General features: G+C 39.8%; 1 protein-coding gene and 1 long non-coding RNA gene across 2 annotated transcripts in view; both read left to right on the top strand.

The window, feature by feature from the left end:
• Positions 1-15,269, top strand: part of LOC138031147 (uncharacterized) — a 317,245-nt gene that overhangs the window by 121,637 nt on the left and 180,339 nt on the right. The gene's annotated exons all lie outside the window — the stretch shown is intronic.
• On the top strand, positions 7,488-9,713 carry LOC138030830 (uncharacterized). Its single transcript, XR_011128079.1, has 2 exons — positions 7,488-7,799; positions 8,989-9,713. It is a non-coding gene; the product is annotated as an uncharacterized lncRNA (long non-coding RNA).

Here is a 15,269-nt window from a genome sequence, read left to right as displayed (position 1 = left end):
TATGGAAGAAGAAAAAACGAGTTTAACTTAAGAATGAAAACATTGGATTCGGGATGGCTTTCAGAGGATAGCAAGTTAATGTTAAAGTCACCCATAATGAAGATGTTCTTATTTTCTCTTGTCAACTGGGATAGGATGGATTCAAGATGTTCTTTAAATCTCACAGGGTTAGATGAAGGGTGCCTATAGGCACAACAGCATAAGATATTTTTAGCTTTAGTGTTATTAATTTCAACCCAAACAGTTTCAAAATCATCATCAGTTGTGCTCAGGTCAGTTCGCTCAAAGGCATTTAAAGATTTACTAGCATAAATAGCCACACCACCAGCAGCAGATCTGGAAGGTTGGGAAAAGAGGGTGAAACCGTCCAGATTATTGTTCATTTTAAAACCGGTTGAATAGTTCTCTCTAGTTTCACTAATGCCTATGATGGAAAGGGAAAATTCAGGGATGCAAGCGTAGTTTGTAAATCATCCAGATGAGCATCAAGGCTGTTTAAATTTATGTGAAAAAAAGAAAAATAAGTGCTAGAAGATGATAAATTTAGTTTCTGAAAATCAGATGGGTAATAATACATAGAATTTATTAGATTAGACGTTGGAAAGAAATGGGGGAGCACTTCTTCTTCAACAGAAAGCCCATCTTTTCCAGAAAGTCTACCACTTGAGCAAAGATTTTCTTTAGCACCTTGCTCTGTTGGTGTAGTAGTAACGTCGTCTATGTAAATCACAACCCAGATACCCATTGACCGCAACACTGCCAGCAATGGCTTCAGTGTCTTTGTAAATGCCCACGGAGCTGAGGACAGGCCAAAGGGAAGGCACTGAAACTCGTATGTTCTGTCCTGATAGACGAACCTCGGATACTTTCTGTGGGAGTGATGAATTGGAAATGTGTAATATGCATCTTTCAGGTCTAATTTCATCATGAAGTCTCCCTGCTCTATTAGGGATTTCATTACTTGCAGTCCCTCCATCTTGAAGGACTCCTTCCCTAAGAACTGGTTTAGATCACAACCCGGATCGATAATCGCCATTTTGTTTTTGTACTGAGAACAGGGTTGAAGTGAACTGGTCGTCCTTTGGCTTGACTTCCCGGACGGCTCTCTTAGCTAACAAGTCTTTAATAGCCTTTTCCATATGGTAAGCATCCAAGTGGCATTTTACTCTGGTTACTCTCATGCGCCATTGCCTGGGGCGCCTGCAAAAGGGGATCTTGTACCCCTGAATTGTTTTTAAAGTCCAAGTGTCCTGTGTTATTTGTTTCCAATATTCTGAACAAAAAATTGTAAACGAGTTGCTGATCTGTTGGTGGGGGGCGTAAGCATTTTGAGACAGGGGAACGGATAGTCAGTTCGCGCTGGTCTTGGGGTCAGATTGCTGGGAGGATCCCGCTGTTCTGGCCCTTTTGGGGGACTGCAGGTTAGACCTTGAGCCATATCCCCATTTCCGTTTCCCTCCAACTCGACTGTTGTCAGTGGTGCGGTAGTGTCCACGAAAGGGCTGCTCCCTCCCGTGTGGTCCTTTGGAGAAGTGTTTTTCGAGGCTGGTGTGCTGATAAGCTTGCTGTTAGTTGAGCTATGGTCATGTTCAGTCTCGATCTTTGTATGAAACTTGTCCGGGAAAAGGTGCTTATTTGCAGGGATACCTTCCCGCAGAGTACGTTTACCAACTTCAGTGAGGAACTCAGAGAAGCGTTTTTGCCTCCAAGCATTAAGCCTAAAGTTGACGTTACCAAGGAGGACTAGAGCATCTTCCAGTACGTCCTTAATGGCATCAGGACCCTCTGAATTATCAAGGGCTGTCAAGGCTGCTAAGAAGGGCGAGCCACAACCAAGAAAGCAGATTGACGTTCAGCCAAGCCATCATCAAAGGAGAAGAGATCCTTTCTTTTAGTGTAACCATGCCTCTTTTTTAATTCATCTTTCATCCAAGCCTGCATCGCTGGCGCTACCAGCAAGGACTCTGTGTCTTTAATTTGTGTACAGGAAGTGAGTGGTCGGTTCCACTTGTCTTTAGACAGGGACCTGGGCGAAAAGCGAAGAGGCCTTATTTGTGAAACTCAACAGGTATTGAGAGATGACAGTTTCTTGTTCTGTATTAAAGAAACGATCCCCTCGGAGCGTGGTTGGCACCGTCGTTGCATCGGTGGATTTTGTCGCGGTGTTAACATTATCTTCAGTTCATTCTGTCCCGGTAAAGAGAGCGAGGCAAGGACACCTTGCAGGATTTCTGGTAATGATTTTGCCACAGACTCTGCCACTAACTTTTCAAAGTCTGGCTGTCTATTACCGCTATCCGCCATATGGATCGGGTAAGACGATGACACAGTGTCATCCTAAAGACACAGAAGGCGGTTATTGACTCGTACCTTCATTCGTGTAAATCCTTGCTATATAAATGCTTCAAAAAAAAAAAAAACGACAAAACTAACGCAATCGAAACTACTTACATTTTTAGAGGTTTCGCCAGTCATGTCCGACATTAAAAACCGCAGCAAATGAAGGAAAACACTCCCAATGAGCAGGGAAAACAGGAAAACGTGGTTGGCCGAAACGCGCCACGAAACGAAGAGGCACAGCGCATGCGCATCTTTTCTTTTATATTGTGGTATCCAGGCCGCGGCCGCGCGACATATGCACCAGTGTTGCGACTATCAGTCGGAGAGGGGTGAAGGAGAAAACCTACTCGCTCCGGTAACCTGTCATTGAACGAAATTATATATGAAATGAATCATATGTTGAATTGCGGATATGAAGTCAAGTGAAGCTATGTTCCTCGCAGTTATGAACGCAATTTTAGCAATAGAGTAGAGAAGTGTGAAGAATTCAGGACTTGAACGGGGTTTGGACCCCTGACCTCGCGATGCCGGTGCGACGCTAAAATTGCGTTCATAACTGCGAGGATCATAGCTTCACTTGATTTCATGTCCGCAATTCAATATGTTATTCATTTCATATATCATTTCATTCTTTGGTTCAATCCTCACGGGAACATTTGACCCCACAAATAACCAGCTCCCAGCATCAGTGGCTTTATAGCTCAGTTGGTTGGAGCGTCGCACCAAGGTAACGGGTTCAAATCCCGTTGAAGTCCTGTATTTTTCAGGCTTCTTAACGCTATTGCTAAAATTGCGTTCATAACTGGTAAAATCATAGGTTCACTTGGTAACCAGTCATATTGCACTATTTTCGAAATTCCGCCTGCTCGCGCTCCAGGATAATAGGAAGTACAAGTACATGATATGATGGAAAGGTGTAATGCGCCCGTGAGTTCTAGTAGCTCAATGGGGAGAACATCCAACCTGTGTTGCGGAGGTCGGAGGTTTGAATCCTGCCGGTGACTCTGATTTTTCAGTTGTCCTTTCGCCCACTGCCAAGTAAATTGTATTCTATGATAGGAAGTAATTGCATACTTGTGTTTCTTAACAAAGGACGCAAATCTGAATGGTTTTTCCGTGTTGTGTTCAAACGGGGTCTTCAAGCTCCGGTGAATTAAGGCCTGGGCCCAGATCCATTTTATGAAAATAAGCGAGGAGGTGGTCTAACTATTGATCCATTTTATATAACACGAAATAACTTTGGGACATCGTTAGCAGCAATAAGATGTGAAACCTTAACTGCTATTTAAGATGATATAAAATATAAATTTAGCCAAGCCTGCAAGGGAAGCTCCCTGGTTATTTAATCTTACTACTTGTAGGGTTAATGAAAATAAAAAAATTCGAATTGTCCTCGTTTTGATGTTTCCGGTTGCTGCTTTAATAATTAAGTCATTTTCTTTGCTTTCGTCTGTAGAAAAATTCACCAGTTTGCAATTGGCAATGAATTTTTGTTGAACCGCACGAGTTTTAAAAGAAAACAAGCACACCCTCAGTGAATGAATGGAAAGGAAAAGAGCCATTTCAGAGTTAACTGTCAATACCCAGCGAATAGGAATGACGCTACTGACTACTGATGTACTTTATTCCAAATTATCTCTCTGAAAACGAGATCATTCACATTTTGATTTATTTCAATGAAACATGCCAGCTTGGCTTGGAACAAGAATCGGCAAAATACGGCCATGCAACCAAGAAAGGACGAACACTAAATTACCTTTAGGTGCTTTAAACAGACTTCTGAAAACACAAGCTAGTGAAATTTCCCCCTAATTTTACGAGAACTCATTTCGATTACGTGTTTATAATATAGGGGCAAAATTTTCTTGGCACTGTTGGCACCAGTTGGGAAAACGGATTAAAAAAGCACTTGTTCGCTCGCATTTTAGAACAAAACAAACAAACAAATCGACTTTTTCTTTATGTCCAAAAGAGCACAGATAATTAACAATTATTCGCCGAAGGTGAAGTGATTATTGGTGAATATTCACCGAGACAAAGTCGAGGTGAATATTCATCGATAATCACTGAGCCTGAGGCGAATAATTGTTTTAGTATAAATACACAGGTGATTATTTCAAAAACGAGGGGGAAAAAAAACATTTCAACGCGAAATCATCTTCACTTACAGTGGCAAAACGACTACTGGCAGCCATTTTGTCCGTCGAAGTGATTATCGGCTGATAATCCGAGATAGCGAGCCAATGAGAGCGCTCGATTTTGTATAATCACCTGTGTATTTATACTAATTGTTATTTAATTCCAGTTGACAATAAAGATTCTAGTTTCATTCCTGAACAAGGGAAAAACCGATTAAACCACTTTTTTAAAATACGCATCCACTTTAAATAATGCATCCGTAAAAATAACAAACGGTTTAGTGCTAAAGGAAAGAATTTGTGGAGTAACTTCTTCCAACAAGTGTATTCTGTTTTGTCGTTGTAGCTCTCTTTCGCTTTCCGGGCTTTCGTTTCTGTTCTAGTCATAGGTCCTCCAGGCATCATGTAACCTTATCAGAGCTTCTAAAGATATCAATGCCAAAAATTTCAATACAGAGAAAAAAGCAGCTCTCAGCAAAGAAGCTAGAGTCGAAGCTAGAGTCGAAGCTAGAGTCGAAAGCTAGAGTCGAAAGCTAGATTCGGCTATCGCCTCGAGCGACCCTTACGCTTTTCTTGAGTGCTTAGCAAACTCCCAAGTGCACCATAACTCAATAGTGCACGCTGAACTGTTTATCATTTGTTAAATATAAAGTTATAATTTGATGTGATCGTCGGTTTCCTTTGTAATAGTGGTTTGTTTTCTTTTTCTTTCTCGTTTTTCGGTCACCGCATGATTGAAAAAAATATCGCGTTTACGTTCAAAGGAATTCAACGTTAAGGCCAGTATGCGAGATCTGCGAAACAAATATTAACATATCTGAGGTACGCAGTTAAGCAGATATTTGTTTTCTGCACGCTACCAATGCAATGACGCATTGTCCCTGAGGGGCGTGGTGCTATTGGTATATAGGTGTGTAATTAGCAGTTTGTTCTCCTTCAGGTCGAACGATAGGAACGACACTACACCTTTACTTTCTTACATTAGCTATGGTTACACTAGCCCTTTTACCCATGGGTAAATAGCGTTTGCCCCCGGGCAAGGACGTTTTTCTGTGTAACCGCTTTCCCTAGGTCGAAACTGCTCTAGGGTTATTTCCATGGATACATCAAAAAGAACTTCCCATGACAGTTCCTGAATTGAAAAGTACGGTTAATCTGCTCCCTTAGGTGGATTTGCCAATCATAAAGCAGAACTAATTTGCAAGGACAGTGAACTCGTCTAATTATATTTTACCCTGAGGTGAGTCTTGTACTGTATAACCCCATCCCCAAGGGTAAAATGAAACCTGAGCTGAACCAAACCCAAACCATTTACCCTCCGGAAGGTCCCCAAACCCAAGGTGTGTGTAATCATTTTCTTGCAAAGTTCAATGTGTTCATAGAAGAACATGTGGCTCTATACTTTGTTACAACCACTAGTGGTTGTAACAAAGTGTATATGATTCATTTAATTATTGTATTAATTCATTCATCAACCCCAGCTTTTCCCTGCTACCCCTTTCAAACCCTCCCCGTGCTTTCAGACAGTTAAACGTTTCTGTAGGCTGTCACCCTTATGATTTATTAATGAATTTTACAAAGATTTATACATCATAACACACAGAACAGCATGTTGTAGGTGATTCCAATCTTTGATATCTGAGTTTACGCCATGTGAAAACTTGAATCAACGAGTGAATAAATTTCTGTAAAAGGTTAACAAAATGTCCCTGCAATATTGCTTACCGTTTAGGCGGCACTACAACCCACGGTTTACATCCCAAAGTCTTACACTACCAAAATAGGGCGCATACGTTCTGCGCATCTCGAGATAGTCGGATTTCCTCTCGGTGATGCTTACTAATACAGGGATATTTTTGTGCGGTTTAAAATTATGCAAAGAAAGTAGATCTTAGTAAGTGTTATTGGTATCCAAAAAGAAAATTGGGGGCAACCATGTATTTTTCAGAGATAATTAAGCTTCAATTTGAGAAAGAACGCCATACATGGCTGTGTATTTTAAAGCTTTTTACGAATATTGTTCATGAATTATCTTTTTCGATTTCAATAACACTTGTTAAGATCTACATTTCCCGCATAATCATAAACCGGGGCAAAAATACCTTTGAATTAGTAGGCACCGTCCTTAAGATTTTAGAGAGCTTTAGATTCCAGGACGAGAACGACTACGAGTACGAGATTTTGTCAATGAATAACAGTGAGCGCGCGCTAACGAGCGTCATTTTGGCGGGAAAAACGTGATACCGTCGTCATTTTAGTACGAGGTTTTGCAAGAATGTCGTAGTGTCAAAACAAGTCAACAACACGGTAGCAGTTCTGGCACTTTTCGATCAGCAAAAAAAGGTTAAGTTACCAGCAATAAGAATAACTGAGCAACCTACACTGCTAACAAAGAGTAAGATTAATGGTTCGGGTTATGAATCTCCTAAGAATTTTCGCTAAAACCGTCCTCGTCCTAGAATCTAAAGGTCCCTTTTACAACGGCGACGGCAACAAAAACGGCGCAAAACAATGATATCATTGGTTAAAAGAGCATAAATAATCGTGCTGCACGTGCAGCACGGATTTTAGGACGGATTCTTGCGGTACTCTGCATAAGGACGACGTGAATTACCAAATTTGAGCTTTTGACGACAAAGTGAGTATGCAAAAGAGAATCTTTCATTCTCTATTTTGACTTTGTAACTGCTCGTATCAATTTATTTTTACGATACTTCGCCCAAATTGTAAGAAATGAACGAGATAGAATAACCGCGAAAGAATTATGATAAAGCAAAGTGATATTTTGAGGTGACGTTTTTGTTGACGTCGCCGTCGTAGATCTTAAGGTTCCTAATGGCGGGAAGGAGGCGGGAAGCTACAACACAATGGCGCGGTTACCTATACAGTTTTCCGCTGACTGCACAAGCTGCAGTCACATTTCCTGGAAACTCATAAACCCCAACCTTACCCCAACCTCATTGCTTATCATCCACCATTAAAAATTATTGTGAAATTTTGGTGTGGTAGTTTCAGATAATTCTTTGGTCAAAGCCTTGATGGAAGACTTGCATGTCATGGACACTGTGTGTGAGCTTTTGAACCACAAACACCGCACGAACAAAGTACTGGGATGGCGACACCTTGGCATCAATTTGGAAATTGACAAAGAAATCTTAGATGATCTTTCACCCCCAGAAGAGGATTTCGTATCTCCAACAGAGGCAATGATCAATCATCTTAGCTGTTGGAAACCATGGTTCACCATAGTGGAATTTATTTTTGCCCTGCACGCAATAGCCAGAGATGACGTTTTTACTGTCTTTCATGGCTACCTCCCAGGTAGGAAGCCGTAAAGCAAATAGGTGGGAAAACGCAGACTTTTTAGGACGTACAGTGTTGCAATTAAGACCGAGGAGTCCTTTCTATTCTGTTGTCATGTTTCTTTGGAAAACTTGACTTTGTTCCGAGAAAATTCTTCACCTTTGCTCGGCCCTATTTTTTGTGCATTTACGTGTTCCAACAGAAACGAAATGAGATGGCACAAAAGAATTTTTATGGTTGGGTGCATTGTAGCGTTTAGCAGCCAGCTGTTTATCCTCGCTAACACCGTGAAAGAAATCTGAAACCATATTTATGGCCAAGGATTTGTGTAAACTATTGTCACTTGTCATTTGCCATAAACGTGGTTCTAAATCTATTTTTGATCTGTCATATACTCTGGATTTGCTTATATCTTTTTCCGGGTTAATCCCTTAAATTAAGGGGATTGGGGGTGGAGGAAGGCATTATACTAGCTTCCTTTACACTGCCATAATGGGTGTTAGCTATAACAATGTCACTAATATTGTCACTGTACAGTCTTGTAGTCCTTCAGTTCAGTAAGCTAGATTTGTATCCACGTCTTGGTAACATTGAACGGTAGCCGTTGAACTCAAAGTAATCACTGCCATTGGCCCTTTTTCAGAGTAAAACCGGACATATCCTTACTCTAAACAAATAGGCAACCTCAGAGCCATAAACGTTGCAGACACGCCCAAACAGACAGGTCTACATGATCACGTTAGCTTAAGCTTAACTTTAAAGGTTAAGATAAATAGCGTTTAACTTCAAGTACTTACGAAGAAACTGTTGAGACAACTCGAACTAGACAAGTGATTAATTTGAAGATCCTTTTGACGAACTTTTAACTTTGAACGAAACATTCCATGCCTTTTTCAGTCCGCACTATTCTAGGTTCTAACTTAAGGAGATTTACTGACAACCCGATATTGTAATGTTACAATATTACAGGCGCGTAACCAGGGGGGAGCACGGGGTTCGCACCCCTTCCCACAGGCCCCAAAGGTCTGCATTTTGATATTCAATATCCAAGTTAAGGAGTACATTAACCCAAAATTTAGACCAGATGTGACCTAATCACCAAAACTTGAATTAAAGCATGAACAGACTAAAGGGTTGCTGTCAGCTTGGTTTGAATTTATATCGCATATCTTCCTGCTTCTGTGATTAAATGTCCCTTTTTTTCTAGATGGTTGTATCCCAAAGCTGTTGAAATCCTGTTCCTGTGAAAGGTGCCAAATGTCTCAGGCGACTGCAAGACAGCCACCAACGACAGTGAGTCGGTGAACACTGTGCCTAGCATCACGGTCGTGCATCATGTAGAACATCTTACCACATTGGCAAGTCTATTCTTAATATGCGTGATGCACGTTTCCACGGTTTCTTGCTTGGTTTGGGCCGTGCGAGATTCCAATGCTATTCCGCTATGAAAGTCACTCATCGTTGAGGGAACGGAAAATATCTCAGTATGTCGGCAACTTGCGGTTTGTTCTCAAAATGTAAATGAAATCTGTATTTTTCACCCTTAAAGCATTTGGCCGGCTAAAACAGATTGACTAGTTTGTTATACGTCACGAAAATAATCCCAGTCTGACAACTGCATTGACTGTACATACTTAGTTTTAGGACTTTTAGCCGCGTTAATTAATTTCCGCCGCTCTTCCGCTACGTCATCGGAAGGTGATCGTGGATTTGTTGTCGATTCATGCGTATCCCGCGAAATATTCGTAATACTCAGTGTATACATACAGGTCACTTATTAAATAAATGTAATGTTAGATACAAAAATATTCAATTTTAGATTTTAAAAATATAATGCAAGCAAACTCACTAGACATTTCTATATCAATTTTGAACATGAATTTTAAGTGTTTCTTAAAAATTGATGTAATAAAAACCAAGTTTAAACCACAATTTGAATTGTTTTTTTATTTATTTTCGAGATGCCACGGTTTCGTTAACTACAGAACTTGATAGGTGCTTTAAAGCAATTACCAGTCGACTTCAGCAAAGGGAGTGAGGATGGAAAGTGGAAAAAACTTGGTCAATTTTCGTAGCTTTTTCGTGGCTTAAGTTCGCGATAAATTAACGTTAGAAAAATTCTTTGCGTTTAAATCAAAAGAACATGACAGAAACGCAAAAAAGGTTTTTTTTTTATAAAATATTTAGTTACGCTTTTATTTTCCTTGGACTTACATTGTTAGAGTTTGAATGTCAGGGTTTTAGGGTGTTTTGTCTTGCTTTCACTTGAAAGTTATCGTTAATACAGAGTTTTTTCACATGACGTCATTGCGGCCATGTTGGAGGGGGGCCGTGAATCAAAGAAACAGCGGGCATGTTGGAAGAGTGAGATATTCTTTTGGGAATTGAACTCTATTCTTATGAAAATTCTCCCTTTTGTTTTAATATGCAATGGCTGCTGGTCACATGAACAAAAGCACTCTATCATCACAAGTACTGTAATGATCATTAGTCCGTTTAATATGTTGTACTTAATGGCAGTAGTAGTAGTAGTGGTAGTCACTTTTGTAAGGAGTGTAAAATGTAAGTTTAAAAAAAATTAAAAACCATATCGCCCGAAAAAAAACTGTTTTTGAAACAGCCACTTGTCTGGCCACCCTTGTGAGTGACGAATCCCATCTACAAAAACCCTCACTCCCTTTTGTAGCTTGGCAGACGATGAAGAGAGCATCACTCATAAGAGCAACAGCTGTTGCACCGACATTTCTTATCTACATGCGCGACTTTGAAAAACCGTAGTCGTACTTATTTACCGGCCGTGAGATCCGTAGTCTCAGGCTAATGGCCTACTCAAGACAGCACGCATGGTTTTTCCAATACGGAGCGACTGCAAATTCCTTTGAGTTCTGACAAAATGAACGAAGAAAGACTTTTATGTCAAACAAGTAAAGAGTGGGAATACGTTTAGAAGCACTTAAAACATAAAAAAATAGAAAACAATGCAAAGAAGTGATCGTTGAGCACGCGGTGATTTATCACGTCTCGATTCCGCCTAGCTTCGCGGACAAGATAGAGAAAACCTGCTCGCTCCGGTAACCTCTCATTGAACGAAATGATATAAGAAATGAATGATATATTGAATTGCAGATAGGAAGTCAAGTGAAACTATGTTCCTTGCAGTTGTGAACGCAATTTTAGCAATAGCGTCGAGAAGTCTGAAGAATTCAGGACTTGAACAAGATTTGAACCCGTGACCTCGCGATACCGGTGCGACGCTAAAATTGCGTTCATAACTGCGAGGATCATAGCTTCACTTGATTTCATATCCGCAATAGACCTTTTTGCAGATACGGCGGCCATTTTGATTTCTATTGTTTCGAAAGACATTATGGGATGCTCAGGGGGCAAATTAATATGTATTTGCCCCCTGGGCATCCCATAATAGCTATTTAAAACAATAGAAATCAATGGCCGCCGTATCGGTAAAAAGGTCTATTCAATATGTGATTCATTTCATATATCATTTCGTTCATTGATTCATTCCTCACGGGAACATCTGACCCCACTAATGACCAGCTCCCAACATCAGTGGCTTCATAGCTCAGTTGGTTGGAGCGTCGCACCTGCATCGCTAGGTAACGGGTTCAAATCCCGTTGAAGTCCTGTATTTCTCAGGCTTCTTAACGCTATTGCTAAAATTGGGTTCATAACTGGGAAAATCATAGCTTCACTTGGTAACCAGTCATATTGCACTATTCCGCCTGCTCGCGCTCCAGGATAATAGGAAGTACAAGTACATGATATGATGGAAAGGTATAATGCGCCCGTGAGTTTTAGTAGCTCAATGGGGAGAACATCCAACCTGTGTTGCGGAGGTCGGAGGTTCGAATCCTGCCGGTGACTCTGATTTTTCAGTTGTCCTTTCGCCCGCTGCCAAGTAACTTGTATTCTATGATAGGAAGTAATTGCATACTTGTGTTTCTTAACAAAGGACGCAAATCTGAAATGGTTTTTCCGTGTTGTGTTCAAACGGGGTCTTCAAGCTCAGGTGAATTAAGGCCTGGGCTCAGATCCATTTTATGAAAATAGGCGAGGAGGTGGTCTAACTATTGATCCATTTTATATAACACGAAATAACTTTGGGACATCGTTAGCAGCAATAAGATGTGAAACCTTAACTGCTATTTAGGATGATATAATATATAAATTTAGCTAAGCCTGCAAGGGAAGCTCCCTGGTTATTTAATCTTACAACCTGTAGGGTTAATGAAAATAAAAAATTTCGAATTGTCCTCGTTTTGATGTTTCCGGTTGCTTCTTTACAGTAAGGACACTTGAACCGTGAACACTTGACATTTTTGAGTACATTGTTTTTTTGGGGGAGGAAGCAATAAAGGCTCTTCTTATGATGTATAGTGTTACATGTATAGCATTTTGTAAGTGTAAAAACATTAAATACTCTTGTCAAAAGGACGAGCCCACATTCTATAGTCACTAAAAAAATGTACAAAAAAATATCAAGTGTTCATGGTTCGAGTGTCCTCACTGTAATAATTAAGTCATTTTCTTTGCTTTCGTCTGTAGAAAAATTCACCAGTTTGCAATTGGCAATGAATTTTTGTTGAACCGCACGAGTTTTAAAAGAAAACAAGCACACCCTCAGTGAATGAATGGAAAGGAAAAGAGCCATTTCAGAGTTAACTGTCAATACCCAGCGAATAGGAATGACGCTACTGACTACTGATGTACTTTATTCCAAATTATCTCTCTGAAAACGAGATCATTCACATTTTGATTTATTTCAATGAAACATGCCAGCTTGGCTTGGAACAAGAATTGGCAAAATACAGCAATGCAACCAAGAAAGGACGAACACTAAATTACCTTTAGGTGCTTTAAACAAACTTCTGAAAACACAAGCTAGTGAAATTTCCCCCTAATTTTACGAGAACTCATTTCGATTACGTGTTTATAATATAGGGGCAAAATTTTCTTGGCACTGTCGAGGCACATCGAAAACCAGTTGGGCAAACGGATTAAAAAAGCACTTGTTCCCTCTCATTTTTAAGCAAAACAAACAAACAATTCAATTTTATCTTTGTGTCCAAAATAGTACAGATAATTGTTATTCAATTCCAGTTGTCAATAAAAATTCGAGTTTCATTCCTGAACAAAGGAAAAACCGATTAAACCACTTTTTAAAAATACGCATCCACTTTAAATAACGCATCCGTAAAAATAACAATCGGTTTAGTGCTAAAGGAAAGAATTTGTGGAGTAACTTCTTCCAACAAGTGTATTCTGTTTTGTCGTTGTAGCTCTCTTTCGCTTTCCGGGCTTTCGTTTCTGTTCTAGTCATAGGTCCTCCAGGCATCATGTAACCTTATCAGAGCTTCTAAAGATATCAATGCCAAAAATTGCAATACAGAGAAAAAAGCAGCTCTAAGCAACTTAAAATAAACATTCAGCTTTAAGTTTATATCGCTCCGATGTTTGACTTGAATAACTGCGTACCAGCCAGTGTGGACCACAGCTATCATGATATCTCAAACTGGATTGAAACCAGCGAAAAGGCAGAAAGAAAACATTTTCCAAACCGTTTTCCATCTGAACACGAAAAGCGTTGACTGTGTAAGAACTAAAGTTGACGTAGCATAGCCGTGTAGCCGCGTCGAGCCACAGAAAGCGCGCGAAAAATGAAACCTCGCTTATGTTAACCTAGGTTGAACCTGCACTCCAATCGAAAGCCAGTACCTGGTCAGCGGTCAACTTTTAAAAAAAGGCTGACCTCGGTGAGCTCTAAGCGTGTGTCACGTGATACTGGTCAGCGGAAACCTTGTTTTGACAGGTGTCAATTGATCATAACATGGATGTCCAATATCAAGGGTGTGTGCTGTAAACAAGCATGATACTAGTCACATTGGCATACATGGAGGGGTGGACGTACGGACTGCGCGCGGAATTTGAAATAAGTATTATAACATAAATTGGATAATACGCGCGTTGTTATTGGCCAATAGATCATTTACTATTTGCCCATGGGTGCACGCACGCTGACGACAGCTGCCGTCACGAGGGCATCAGTCCTAATTTTCTAAGACATATTTTCCTCCTCTTAGAATAGGGATGAACCTCAACAGAGCTTAAAATAGAAAGATATAGCCCTAAAGATTAATCAGCAGTGGAAAAGAAGGATTGAAGGTCTTAAAGCGACGAAAGAGCGTTTTGGGTTTGTACTGCTTTGATTTCCAAAACACAATCTAAACTCTGCTTAAATATTCAAGCCGAATCGCGGAATTGAAATGGATTTTATGAGACCAGGGAAGATGCTACAGAAAGAGAAATGGTGTTTTGGAATGTCGATTTTCTTTTTGAGATTTATTTCAAGAACGAATCGAACACCTTAAGTGGATCTGTGATCAACTCTGCACAGTCTTCAGGTAAAAAAAATAATTGGAAATGTGACAGCCAAGAATTATTTGAAAGAAAGCTTGTCGTCTATTTTGTGCTTCATTATTCAAGGACAAGGTTCTTCATGGAAACGGTTTGATCCTGAAATTTTAGTTTGTTGTAATATTGCGCATATTTGACACGATTGAGTTTTTTATCTTCACGCACGTAATGAAATAGGAAGGGGTTTTTGCCTAATAGGAAATATGTTGTTTGTTTCAAAAAATTGTTCGCTGGAAAAGGTGGCCTTTATGAATTCATTATGTGTTATGATATGCAAGCTTAACTGGATAGTTTTTATGGCAATAGTAAAGCATTTTCTTGTTATTCAAGGAAAAGGTTCTTCAGGAAAGGGTTTGAACCTGAAGTACATGGTAATTTGACACGATTGAGTTTCTTGCCTTCACTTTCGCCTCTAAGAGCAAATATGTTGTTTGTTTCAAAAAATTGTTCACTGGAAAAGGTGGCCTTTATGAATTCATCATGTTTTATAATATGCAAGCTTAACTGGATAGTTTTTATGGCAATAGTAAAGCATTTTCGTGTCAAATTGAGGTTAGCGTTTTTCTGTTGTGCTAACTTAATTAAATATAAATATACATTCTGCCTCGTGAGTTTGTCATTCTCGTTAACCAGCAATGGCGTCGAAAGTCATTGCAACGCGAATGGCGTTTTAGTGCATCTTATGTTGTTTGTTTCAATAAAATGTTTCGCTGGAAAAGGATTCTGTGATATTTTCTGCCTTTGTGAATTATAATATCATGTTGTGTATTGAATTTTCGAGCTTAAGGTTGAAACGTGATACGGGAGGATATTTTTAGTATTGCTTTGTAAGCAGGAAAGGTTTCATGAAAATAAACAGGTCTGTTGGAAGCGTGCTTGAGTTTCAACAAAATGAGCCCCAAAATCAGAAAAAAATTGTGACGCCGGTGAATAATAAAGTGGTGATAAATAACCTCGTCTTGGAGAGTAAATTTTTGACTTTGCAGAAACAATGGTCAACCTCACTCAGAGTTTGGGCGATTGTGATCTTTGTTTTGAATTCGCTCATTTATTGTC

The sequence above is a fragment of the Montipora capricornis genome, chromosome 2 (assembly GCF_036669925.1).
Source record: "Montipora capricornis isolate CH-2021 chromosome 2, ASM3666992v2, whole genome shotgun sequence".
Lineage (NCBI taxonomy): Eukaryota > Metazoa > Cnidaria > Anthozoa > Scleractinia > Acroporidae > Montipora > Montipora capricornis.
The sequence above is the reverse complement of the archived record's forward strand: the minus strand, read 5'-3'. Positions and strand labels throughout refer to the sequence as shown.